The following is a 9,012-nucleotide window of genomic DNA, read 5'->3' on the forward strand; positions in this document are numbered from 1 at the left end:
AGACTGGAGTCTCAAACTCCTGGGCTTCTCAAGTGATAATTCTGCCTCAGCCTTCTGAGTAGCTGAGATTATAGGAACAAACCACTGTAAATACACACACACACACACACACATACACACATACACACACACACACACACACACACACATATGCATATATATGTGTATATATGAGATTATAGGAACAAGCCACTGTGTATATATAAACATGTGTGTGTGTGTATATATACACAGAGAGTGTGTGTGTATAAATATATATATTTATATGTGTATTTAAATATACATATATTCTCTTTGTAGTAATTGTGAATGGGAGTTCACTCATGATTTGGCTCTCTGTTAGCCTATTACTGGTGTATAGAAATGCTTGTGATTTCTGCACGTTGATTTTGTATCCTGAGACTTTGCTGAGGTTGCTTATCAGCTTGAGGAGACTTGGGGCTGAGATGATGTGGTTTTCTAAATATACAATCATGTCATCTGCAAACAGAGACAATTTGACTTCCTCTCTTCCTGTTTGAATACCTTTTATTTCTTTCTCTTGCCTGATTGCACTGGCCAGAACTTCCCATACTATGATCAGAGTAAACAGGCAACTGACAGAGTGGGAGAAAATTTTTGCAATCTTTCCATCTGACAGAGGTTATGTATATGTATATATGCATATACACACACACACACACAGACTGGGTATATGCCAGAATAAGCACACATGAGGAAAAGAAGGTGAATCGTTCTGCATGGTGATATTTTTCAAAGTGAATACTTCAGAGTTAAATATTACTAATGGTTTCATAATAAGGTGATTTGTAAAATCAGTAACAAAAATAGCATCAAGTAGTTGTGAGACAACTCAACAAAAACTGGGTGATGTCCCGAACAAAGAATCGACATCAAAATCTTTGCTGGATGCTTCATGGCGTCACAGCGTCCATTTAGAAAACGAGATGCAGGATTCAAGGAAGAAATTAGGCCAGATGAGAAGTTGAGTATGTATGAAACTTCGCATACCAACAACAGTTAATCTGTAGCTGGTTAATATAAAGTGTTTGGGGGTACTAATTTTAGTGGATGGCTTTCTTCTGTATTTTCATTATTATTAATTTTATTAAAATTTTATTAACTTTTTAATGCACCTGTGTCTTAATCTCTGGCTTTCATTCTGCCATTTTTTATACATATATCTTTTTCTTAAATAGCCTTAGGAAAGTTGAGAATTATGCATCATTTCTCACAGAAGTTCAGAGAGGTTTTTTTTCCCTGTTAAACAGTCTATTTTTAGTGATTTCTCTATTGGCATAGTGAGGCAAGCCAGATTAATTAAGAAAATAATGTCTAATGGAATGTTTCAGAAAATTATCTTATTTTTAATCTCTACTTTTCTGAATGAATAAAGAACCTGTGTATACTTATTTCATAGATTTCAGGTTAACTTGTTCAGAAAGGCCATTCTACTGAATCAATTTTGATTTTGATGAAAATCCTTACTCTCTCTTTGTACTGGGCTCAGAGAGCACACTCTGTCTCTGTATGAATACGGACAGTTAGCATTTGCCAACATGTGTCTATTTTCTCTTGTTTATAAAAAAAACAAACTAAAAAGGGGGTTATAGAAGGTCAGCAAAGGATGGGTTTGAGATGTTTGGGTTGGTTAAGTGGGCATTTACACAACAGGGCTTCTCCTTTGGCATTTTTTTTTTTTTTTTTTTTTTGAGATGGAGTTTTGCTCCTGTTGCCCAGGCTGGAGTGCAATGGTGCGATCTCAGTTCACCACAACTTCAGGTTCCTGGGTTCAAGCGATTCTCCTGCCTTAGCCTTCCCAAGTAGCTGGCATTACAGGCACCTGCCACCATGCCTGGCTAATTTTTTTGTATATTTTTTAGTAGAGATGGGGTTTCTCCACGTTGGTCAGGCTGGTCTCGAACTCCTGACCTTGTGTTCCGCCCAGCTTGACCTCCCAAAGTGCTGGAATTACAGGCGTGAGCCACTGTGCCTGGTCTCCTTTGGCATGTTTAATGGACATCCTGCAGTTTATGATGACGCTTTTCAGTTACTTCTCTCCTGATGATGATTTGAGTCCTACTACTCAATGGGAGAGTCAGTAAGATCCTGTGGGATCTTATTTGGCACTGACTGTCGGTTTTAATTTTGTTCCTGCTTATTTTTAAATTTTCTTGTTGTTTCCCTAGAAAGAAAAGATGATGTTTAGTTTTAAATATTAAAAATGTGTAAGTTGCTTTGCTACAATAAAACTAAATGCATACATAAAAAAATAAAATTATAGTTGATGTGGTAGTGTTTGGAATTCAAAATATAAATGCTTAGCATGAGGTAATCCTTTCTCTTTCCTCATTTTACCAGTTTGTAACTTTGAGTATTTATCTGATAAAATGTAATTCAAAATCAAGAAGACTGTTGTGTTTTAGTACTAGAGCAGGGGCCAGTGAACTTTTCTGTAAAGGGCCAGATAGTATTATTCAAGGCTTTGTGAGCCATAAGATCCTTGTTGCAATAACTCAGCCCTGCAGTTATAGCACAAAAGTAGCCGTAAACAGTATGCAGGTTGAAAGGGTAGAGCAGTGTCCCACTAAAATTAATTACAAAAAAAACAGGTAATGGGATGATTTCTCCTAGATTATGACCTTTTTTAAATAAAAAAGATTGTGATAGTCTAAAAATATTTTATATATATTATATTTTGTTGGTTCATTCATCTACTGATGGACATTTAGGTCATTTCCAAATGTAAATTTTTTAAAAATTCTTTTAGTTTCAAGAAATACAGGATCGACTTACAGAGACTATAAGATGCACTAAGGACACGGAAGGCCAGGCACAAAATACAACGTGAAGCAGCGCGCAAAATAACTTGAGTATTTATAAAGCAAAAGAGCACTGTAGTATGAGAATTGTATCAGTTATGTTAATAAGTATGTCTTTGTGAAGCCAAGGAAAAGTTTCATTTGTAAGCTATGTTGAAATACATCATTTTTCTACAATATTCCTAAATTTTGCATATTATCAACTAAACACAGGTAGAAAAATGACACAGTTGCCCAATTACCTACTTTTACGATTGCTAAGAATTTGTGTAATTATATCTTCAGAAGTTTGTTTAGAATTTACATGATTTTAAAAAATTATGTGTGAGAGTAATTATTTTAAAATGCACATTTCAGGCTTGAAGTAGAAAATGCCATAAGAAAAACTATTAAAAAACAGGATGACCAAATTGAGTGGCTTGAGAAAATCCTACAGCGTTCAAGTTTGGTAAGCCAATCTCTTCATTTCTGTCATGCTGAAAAGGAATTTTATTTTTGCAGTAGGACGGGTTAAATATCCCTTGTCCAAAATGCTTGGGACCAAAAGTAGATTTTTTTCAGATTTTGGAATATTTGTGTATACCTAATGAAATATCTTGGGGATGGTACCTGAGTCTAAACATGAAATTCATTTATGTTTCATATGTACGTTATGCACATAGCCTGAAGGTAATTCTCTACGATGTTCTACAGTAATTTTTTGCAGGTAACAAAGTTTTTACCGTTTTTACCGTTTTCACTGCAGCCTGTCACATGAGGTCAGGTGTGGAACGCTGCAGTTGTGGCGTTATGTCCGTGCTCAGAGAGTTTCAGATTGTAGAGCATTTTGGATTTCAGATTTTTAGATTAGGGATGACCAATCTACAGGACAGATGCTCCGTGACTTACAGTGGGTTTACATGATAATGTCCCTTGTTTGACTGAAACATTGTAAGTAATATTTGATTTATTTCAGATGCTGCCGGTGTTCAGGAAGTAGATGAAGGTATGTTGCCAAAATTTATGAATTAAGTTCAAATCATTGATTTCTGAAATAAACTCTAAGTATTGAACAGTATTCCTCTCAATTGCTTGGTTAATAAATACTACATTAAATATTTTATCTTACACACATCTAGTGAAAGATGTGAAAACATAAACATTCACAGTGAAGAGTATACTTATGCTTTGTTAATTCATCATGTTCCATAGCTTTAAAAAAATCTCGAGAAGTCTGTGTATCCCTTTTTTTCTGGCCCTACGCTTTTCTTCTGCCACCCATATAGAACTGTCAGCCTGCACACTGAAACTGTTCTCAGAAAACAAAGGCATCATCAGCTTCTCAAGGTTATGGTAATGATTTAAGGCTAACAGACCCCACACTCATTGATAATAATTAGTTAAGCAATTACAGGTCTCAAGCAGTCACTTGACCAGTGACATTTTAAATCTCTAGTCATTGACTTTGTCATTGGTTTACTTTTGCCCCTGGGAAAAGTTGAAAATTCCTTAGCATGGAATCAAAACTCCCACATCGGTGTGGTTCTTGTCAAGTTATTCAGCCTTATCTTTCACCACTTACCACACTCTGCCCCTTTGTTCTAGCATCCAGCCAAACTAGACTACATGGAGCTCCGCAGTGATCGTCCTCACCTCCAGCTCTTTGCATTTACTTCTTCCCTCTATCCTACATGTGTTTTCCTTCTCCTTCAGATATTAACCTATGAATTGCCTCCACCAAAAAGCCTACAATATTGACACAAACCTGGGCTAGTATCCCTTCTGTGTCTTCCAGTAAGTGCTGTCTTATGCTGTCATTGTATGTATGATTCTGTATGGGAATTGCCTGTTTGGTTTTTCATATTATAGCATACAGTTGTTGAGAGGTGGACCATATCATCTTTATCTTGTAATTCCAGTGCTTGTCCTAGTACCTTAGCACATGGTTGCTGAATACATGAATGAAGAGTAAGAAAACCAGAAGCTCTGATATTTAACCGCCATGATAATGAATTCAGTGTGCAACTATGGGCAAATTATACTTAATAGTAATTGCATATTGTACTTATTTTTCATTTTTATTAACACTGATAAACTTTTCAGCTTATACTTTCTCTTAGTTAACTGTGAAATCATTTAGATAAAGAATATAATTCTTTCTTTTTCATTCTAACTTCTGAATTTAAATCTGGATCCTCTATAGCAGGGGTCCCCAACCCACAGGCCACAGACAGGTCCATGACCTGTTAGGAACCAGGCTTCACAGCAGGAGGTGAGTGGCAGGCAAGCGAGTGAGGCTTCATCTGTATTTCCAGCCACTCCCCGTTGCTCACATTACCACCTGAGTTCTGCCTTCTGTCAGATCAGCAAAGGCATTAGATTCTCGTAGGAGTGAAAACCCTATTGTGAATTGCACATTCAAGGGATCTAGGTCACATGCTCCTTATGAGACTCTCATGCCTGATGGTATGTCATCATCTCCTGTCTCTTCAAGATGGGACCATCTAGTTGCAGAAAAACAAGCTCAGGACTCCCATTGATTCTACATTATGATAAGTCGTGTAATTATTTCATTATGTATTACAATGTAGTAATAATAAAAATAAAGTGCACAATAGATGTCATATGCTTGAATCATCATCCTGAAATCATCCCCCAAACCCCCATCTGTGGAAAAATTGTCTTCCACATAACTGGTGCCTGGTGCCAAAAAGGCTGGGGACTGCTGCTGTATAGCTTCTGCATTACAATCTACTAATGAGTAAAATCTAATTTAATAATTAGTTTTAAAAGCAAAACAAGAATATGTGCTGGCTGGGTGCAGTGGCTCATGCTTGTATTCTTAGCACTTCGGGAGGTTGAGGCGGGCAGATCATTTGAGGTCAGGAGTTCAAGACTAGCCTGGTCAATATGGTGAAACCCCATCTCTACTGAAAATACAAAAATTAGCCAGGTGTGGTGGTGCATGCCTGTAGTCTCAGCAACTCGGGAGGCTGAGGTGGGAGAATTGCTTGAACCTGGGAGGCAGAGGTTTCAGTGAGCCAAGATCGCGCCACTGTACTCCAGCCTGAGTGACAGAGTGACTCCATCTCAAAAACAAAACAAAACAAAAAGAATATGTGCTGACAAAAAAAATTCTGAAAGTTAATAAAATTGTATTACTAGGCTGTTAACATGATATTTTGTTTCCCATTAAATGTGTGACATGCAAAGATGTTTATTAAATGAAAATATTTTTGTATCTTGTATATCTGATGACAACTGATACAGTGTTTTAAATGATGTTTCTTGGCCTCTTTAACTTTTAAGTGAATCTTGCAAATAAAAACCAAAATTTTTCAGTTTTACATAATCAAACTGCCCAAATTTCAGCTGTTTAAACAACCGAACAACAAAGTTGTCATTCATACTTTAGTGAATTGATGACTTACTTGTACTTTATAATTTTTACCACTATATATAGGGATTTTGATTTAGATATAGACAGACATCATTTTGATACACTGGTATCGTGGCCATTGTCAATATTAGATGTGTTACAATTATTACCATGCTATCAAACTTATATAATTTTAATTTTCAACACTGAATTATATAGAACGTTGAATGGAAAAATAAGGTTTGCCTAAGGCTGTTCACTATTTCTGTTTGTTTATTTTTGATTAACTTTTTGGAAACAGTCTTTAAGAAAAGTTCCGGGCGTGGTGGCTCACGCCTGTAATCCCAACACTTTGGGAGGCTGAGGGGGGTGGATCACCTGAGGTCAGGAGTTTGAGACCAGCATGACCAACATGGTGAAACCCCATCTCTACTAAATACAAAAAATTAGCTGGGCACGGTGGCTTATGCCCATAATTCCAGCTACTTGGGAGGCTGAGGCAGAAGAATTTCTTGAAGCCAGCAGACAGAGGTTGCAGTGAGCTGAGATTACACTCCAGCCTGGACAATTGCACTCCAATCTGGACAACAAGAGTGAAACTCCATCTCAAAACAAACAAACAAACAAAACAATTAGAGAAAAGTTCCAAGTTTTCATACAAAGAATTTTTTCCCTTGCAGTCACTTGAGAATAAATTGCTGACATTACCCCATCACCCGATTACTTTAGTGAGTATTTCTGCAAGTCAGGACATTCTATGTAACTACAATCCAACTTTCATAATCAGAAAGATAACATGAATACATTCTGTCATGTTATCCTCAGATTCTTTTCAAGTTAGTTGAATAGCAAAAGAATCCCTTTATAGCAAAAGAATCCCATTCGGAACCATGGATTGCATTTAGTCATGTCTCTTAGGCTCTTTAGAACAGATCTTCAGTCTTTTTTTTTAGCCTTCCTGACTTTGAATCTTTTGAAGAATAAAGTCCAGTAATGTAGAAGCTTCCTCAGTTGGGTTTCTCTGATGTTTCTTTATGATTAGACTTAGATCATATGTTTTTGATGAGTATCTTGTGATCTCATTGCATCCTATCATGTGACCTAAAATTTTGATTTGTCATATTACTGGTGATGTCAACCTTGATCACCAATAGTGGCATTTTCTGGGTTTCTCTTGTTATGTTACGTTTTCACCTTGTAATTAGTATTTTGTGGGGAGGAGATTTGAGACTTTGTAAATATATTTGTTCCTCATTGAACTTTCAATTTGTTTATTTGTATCAATATGGATTCGTGTTTTATTTCAAAGGTTGTAATTTGTTAATATTTTTAAAAATTGATATTTCTTTTTATGTATGTTTTAATTTATAATTCCAGGCTTACAGAAAAATTATCAGAGTAGTACAAAGAATTCTTGGATACAGTTTCCCAAATGTTAACATTTGACTACATATATTTGCTTTATTCTTTCTCCTTTTCTCTTTCTAGATAAATATAAATATAGGTATATAACGTAGACTTTTTTCCTGAACTGTTCTTAAGTTGGGGATCCAGTTCCTCTTTACTCCTAATATTTTAGTGTGTAAAAACAAGGAATTTTTTTTTTTTTTTTCCTGAGGCAGAGTCTTGCTCTGTCACCCAGGCCAGAGTGCAGTGGCACGATCTCAGCTCACTGCAACCTCTGCCTCCCGGGTTCATGCCATTCTCCTGCCTCAGCCTCCTGAGTAGCTGGGACTACAGACGCCCACCACCACGCCTGGCTAATTTTTTGTATTTTTAGTAGAGACAGGGTTTCACGTGTTAGCCAGGATGTCTCGATCTCCTGACCTCGTGATCCGCCAGCCTTGGCCTCCCAAAGTGCTGGGATTACAGGCGTGAGCTACCGTGCCCAACCACCTAAAACAAGGAATTATCTTAAACAACTGTAGTATGGTTGACATGTCAGGAAATTAAAAATTTGTATTCTTTTTTTTTTTGAGAAGGAGTCTCGCCGTCTCCCAGGCTGGAGTGCAGTGGCGCAATCTCGGCTCACTGCAAGCTCCACCTCCCAGGTTCACGCCATTCTCCTGCCTCAGCCTCTCGAGTAGCTGGGACCGCGCCTGGCTAATTTTTTGTATTTTTAATAGCGACAGGGTTTCACCATATTAACCAGGATGGTCTCGATCTCCTGACCTCATGATCCACCCGCCTTGGCATCCCAAAGTGCTGGGATTACAGGTGTGAGCCACCGCGCCTGGTCAAATTTGGCTAATATTAATATATAATCATCTACAGACCTTATTCGGAGATGCCAGCTGTCTCCATAATATCTTTTGTAGTCAAAGAAAATCCAAGGGGGTGAATTTTCACATTCCATGGTGTGTTGTGTTCAATTGTCCTGTTTCTTTAGTCTTTTTTAATCTGAGACAGTTCCTTAGTCTGTCTTTGATTTTCATGGCATTTATGTTTTTCAAAAGTGTAGGCCGGTTATTTTGTAGATTTTCTCTCAATTTGGGTTCATACGATGTTTCCTCATACTTAGATTTAGGTTATGCCGTTGAGGCAGGAATGTTGCACAAGTGAGGCTGAGTTCTTCCCACTGCAGCATGTCTGGCGGCATAAGCTTTCACTTGGTTCCATTACTGGCCAGTGTTGACTTGGATTATTTAGTTAAGGAGAATCTACCAGGTTTGTCCATGGTAAAGTTATCATTTACCCTTTGTATTTCCTACTATCCATGTGAAGATACTTTGAAGCTCTGTAAGTATCTGGCTACTCCTCAGAATTTCACTCACTAGAGTAGCATTTCACTGATTATTCTTAGTTGAACTAATTATTATGATGATTTCCAGA

The 9,012-nt window shown here is 37.2% G+C and overlaps 1 long non-coding RNA gene across 2 annotated transcripts; it reads left to right on the forward strand.

The window, feature by feature from the left end:
* Positions 1 to 811: 811 nt before the first annotated feature.
* On the forward strand, positions 812 to 6,049 carry LOC105524292. 2 transcript variants are annotated; one of them, XR_001003736.1, is made up of 5 exons: positions 812 to 989; positions 2,771 to 3,270; positions 3,778 to 3,807; positions 4,515 to 4,927; positions 5,946 to 6,049. It is a non-coding gene; the product is annotated as an uncharacterized LOC105524292 (long non-coding RNA). The 2 variants fall into 2 exon arrangements; XR_001003735.1 differs by lacking the exon at positions 812 to 989 and having other exon boundaries at positions 2,047 to 3,270.
* Positions 6,050 to 9,012: the final 2,963 nt, after the last annotated feature.

The sequence above is a fragment of the Colobus angolensis genome, unplaced genomic scaffold (genome assembly GCF_000951035.1).
Source record: "Colobus angolensis palliatus isolate OR3802 unplaced genomic scaffold, Cang.pa_1.0 Scaffold498, whole genome shotgun sequence".
Lineage (NCBI taxonomy): Eukaryota > Metazoa > Chordata > Mammalia > Primates > Cercopithecidae > Colobus > Colobus angolensis.